This window comes from Carlito syrichta, unplaced genomic scaffold (assembly GCF_000164805.1).
Source record: "Carlito syrichta isolate Samal-C Ts95f unplaced genomic scaffold, Tarsius_syrichta-2.0.1 Scaffold89679, whole genome shotgun sequence".
In the NCBI taxonomy this organism is placed as follows: domain Eukaryota; kingdom Metazoa; phylum Chordata; class Mammalia; order Primates; family Tarsiidae; genus Carlito; species Carlito syrichta.
In genome coordinates this window covers 401,046-405,450 of record NW_007033775.1, presented here as the reverse complement: position 1 = coordinate 405,450, position 4,405 = coordinate 401,046, and positions in this window count along the sequence as shown.

Genomic DNA, 4,405 nt, shown 5'->3' with positions numbered 1-4,405 from the left:
GGGAGAAATAACTTCCATGTCACACTCAGCCTCACTTTCATATCTCAGACATGCAGTGACTCTCCTGGCCAAATCCAGGCGGGTCCTGCTGTACTTGACCACATTTCTGAACTTCGAGTTATCTCTTAGCACACAAAGTACCAGGGCCTCTTTGGGATCCTCTGAGGAACATTCTGGGGAAGCTGTTTCTTTAAAAAAAAAAAAGTGGAGAGGAGGAATTATCTGTTCCACATTCTTATTTTTCACCTGTGAAATCTAGAATTTTTATTACCAAATCAGACCTCTGTAATGTGTAATGTTTCAGATCACAGAGCCACACATAGGCTTTGTGGCCAAAGTCAAAGTCACCACGAAATTAGTTCTGGTGGTCACCAGAGTCAGATGCCCACATCCTATAGAAATGTGTATGGCAAAGTCTTATAAAGACAGTGGAAAGTGTGAACCTTCCTTGAGCAGTGACCAACCATCTAGGGGCACGTCCTTGACTGTCCACTGGAATTCCTTAGAAACCCAAAGCTCCCCTGCCTGAGACCCTCACCAAATTGTGTGTACCGGCATCTCCAAGGGAGCCAGCATCCGTATTTGCAAAAGGCCCCTCCATAGATTCTAATGGATGGCGGGCTTGAGAAATCTCCCTTTCCTTCATCTTCCCCGATGAGACTATTTTGTCCCAAAGAATCCAAGTACTTAGGGGTCACACAGATAATGAGGGGCGGAGCCAGGGCCAGAGGCCAGATAGTCCAACTGCTGGGCCAGGTGCTCAGTTCTGACTCCAGGTAAGCAGTACAATAGTCTCACAAATGTGCAGCCAGGGAGATGTGCAGCCAGCCATTTTGCAAATTGCTAAGAGTGGGGCTGCGGGAACCAGACTCCCTGGGTCTGTCTGGTGAAAGGATCGCTGAAGGGACTGATCAGAATTCCAGTTCTGTCACTCTACTGTGGGGTCTTGGCAAACCCCTGAACCTTACAACAATCTCACATCTTTTGGCTATAAAATGGGCGTAGGTGATGCTTGGAGTGGGGGAGGTGGTAATAGTAATGCTATCCTCCTGGAATTGTGAGCCTTTAATAAAATAATATCTACAGAATGCTTAACAGACCCTGTGGTGTATAAGAGTGCTCAACAATGTGTCCTCATTATTATCAGGGTCGCAGATATGTTAGTTCTCAGGGCTTCGGGTATTAATATCTGAAGCCTAAAGCATGTCGTGTGTAGGAGGTATGCGGAGGGAGACTGACCTTCCAGGACACTCAGTCATTAACATGCAGAGACTAAGACGCCATGGTCCAAGAAAACTTGGTCTTCCTTGACTTCCCCGATGACTTATTGGTTCAAATTCCAACCTCATTGCTTGGAATGAGGTTCCCAGTCTTCCGTCCCTTGGGGGCTCTTTAAATATTTGCAGTCTCTGTGTTCTAACATTTGGCAGAGACAGGAGGACAGAAGGAAGCTTTCTTCCTCCAGACAAGACCGAATAGGTCACGGATGTTTCCCACCCAAGTACCCAAGTCAGATCCCAAACTGCAGCACAAGAAAAGAGAACTGAAACTAGAAAATCCCTTCCCCAAACCTGCTCTTGACCTCGTCACCCACATCGTTGCCACCACCGTTTCTTGTTCAGCCTGATCTCAAACATCATTTTTCGTGATTCTCTTTTGTTCTTCTACCTCCACCCATTGCAAAAAGTGAATCCCTCTTCTCTCGACCCACACGCCCAGTCCAATTCCAGCCCTCCTTCACTTTCACCTGAGTTGCTCTCTGAACTGTTTGCTACTGGCAGTGGCCGGCAGGCAGCAGGTTTGGCATCACCAGGGAGCTTGTCACAAAGGCAGAATCTCAGATCTCACTATAGACCTACAGAATCAGAATCTGCATTTTAACGCGGTCCCCGGGTGATGCACGTGCAGGTTCCAGTGGAGACACGCTGGGCCCTACGGATGCACGCCTTCCTGGGTCCTGCCCATCCTCCTGGCATGAGATGTCATTGCCTCACTGACTCACTGAAATGCTGCTTCATGCCATTCCCAAGCTCCAGAGCTTCAGCTTTCACTGTTGACTACCAAACCAGGCAGTGCTCATGTTCCATGTGTGTGTTTGCAGGGCTTTCGCATCCAAAGCATTTGCATTGAGCGTTTTATCTAAGGTCATATCTAATCAAGTTTTATGATGATACTCCAAATATCCCAAATCCAACTCTGTTGTTTGCTCAGGGTGCTCCAGAGAAATGGAACCAATAAGAGATCTCAAACACACACACACACACACACACACACACACACACACACACACACACATTCAAATACAGAGAGAGAGAAAGAGAGAGAGAGAGGGTGAGAGAGAGAGAGAGAAAGAGAGAGAGAGAGAGACATTGTAGGAATTGGCTTATGCAATCATGGAAACCATGAGGTCTCATCTGCCTTCTGTAAACTGGAGACCCAGGAAAGCCAGAGGTGTAATATGATCTGAGTCTGAAGGCCTGGGAACCAGAAAAGCCAATGATGTGAGTCTTGGTCCAACTCTAAAAGGGTAAGCTGGGGACAATGTCCCAGGGTAGGCAGAAGAAGATGAATGCTCCATCCCAGCTCAAACAGGCCCTTACAGATTGGATGCGGACCTCCAGCTTTGGAGAGGACAAGCTTCTTGACTCAGTTTACCCATACAAATGCTCAGCTCTTCCAGAAACACTCTCACAGACACACCCAGAAATCATGTGTTTCTAGCTATCTGGGCATTCTCGAGCCCAGTCAAGTTGCACCTACAATTCACCATCACACACGTAATTCCTTCTCCCCACAGTCACCTGTCTGAGCTACCACTATTCCTGCCTAAATTACCACAACAGTTTTGTGTCTGCCTTCCCCTTCCAGCCCTGTGCCACTGTATTTCTCTTCTCACAGAATAAATTATTTTGTGCCTCTCCACGGCTTTAAACCAGTCAGCATTCCCGATTACCCCTAAAATCAAAAACAAACTGCCTTCCCTAGACTGCATGGTCTTGTGCTATCCATCTCCACCATCTTAAGAAACATGTCTTCTTCATCCTCCCCCTGCTCTCCATCCACACAGACCTTCCTGCTGACCCTCAAACATGGGCATGCTGTCACCTCTACCTCTACTCCCAAATCATCACATCTCTGGTTCATTTGCATCTGTTGTCAGCTCCTCCATGAAGCCCTTCCTGACTGCCACATCTAAGGTACTGGAACTCAGCTCTCCTACCACTGTCTCATTACTCTTTACCTGGTTTTCAGTTCTTTCCCTCTCATGGCAATTATCACTATCTGAAATTATCTTATTTCCTTTGGTCCAGTCTGTGCATGTTTTATCTGGTTCTCCGCACCAACCTGTCAGCTCTTTGAGAACAGAGTTCTATATGCCTGGTACCCTCAGTATCCCTAGGACCTGGGCACTGAATGAGTGTTTCTTACAATGATTAATGACTAAACGTGATTTTCTTTATTTTGAGTCTCACGGTAATTCTACGACCATTAGTTCAGACATTACCCCACCATCTACTGGGAAGCTTCCAAGTATTTAATGATTTGCCCTAAGTTGGTTAGCTAGTAAATTGTAACCTCAAAATCCCACCCAGATCTTCTCACTCGAAGTTCTGCGATTTCCTCAACACATCTCACTCTCTTTCTGCTAAGCCTGACATTTAAGGGTATCCTTTACCGAATTTATCCTTCCTCGTTTTGTTAATTATTTGCTGACATTTCCCCAACATGCTCCCCCATGTTACAGCAAAGCTTTCCCTTGAGCATGCCCACATTCCTCTGATTCCCTTCTTCAACGCATTTGTTGCCCAGACAGCGCCCCTTTCTCCTGCTCTCCCAACCCATCGGTGTATGTTGAAATCCTACCTCTCTTGAAGAGCAAATTACCCCCTCCAGGGAGAATATATAACCCAATGGGCTCTTTCTCCTTCCTGAATTCTTACATAGTCTTCTCTACCTCCCCCATGCCAACCTTCCTTTAACTTTCCTTGTGAATCATTGTAATCTGCTTGGTCTCACAGCAGTGTGGAACATTTGTCATTCTCCACCTGCCCTCTGAGCAGCATAGCCTCTCTGGAAGGAGCCGTGTCCATCCAGACTCCCTGCTATATACCCTTTCTACAATGCCATACACATTTACTGAGTTTGCTTGATCCATGGGACCGCATCTTAAGATTTTTTTTAATCTTAGAAATGTTATAGAAAAGACAATATCCGATGTGTGATGGAAATGTGGTTTTAAAGATCTGTGAATGAATGGAGGAGACTTAAGTGGAGAAAGGAAAAAATGACTCTAAATAATTTGGTTTTAGGTTTCAGAAGAGTAACAAAGGAAACAGATACTCACATGTTGTTCTCCTCCCTGAGATGATAAAAACAGAATAAGATGAAGGAGAAAAAGAGAAAA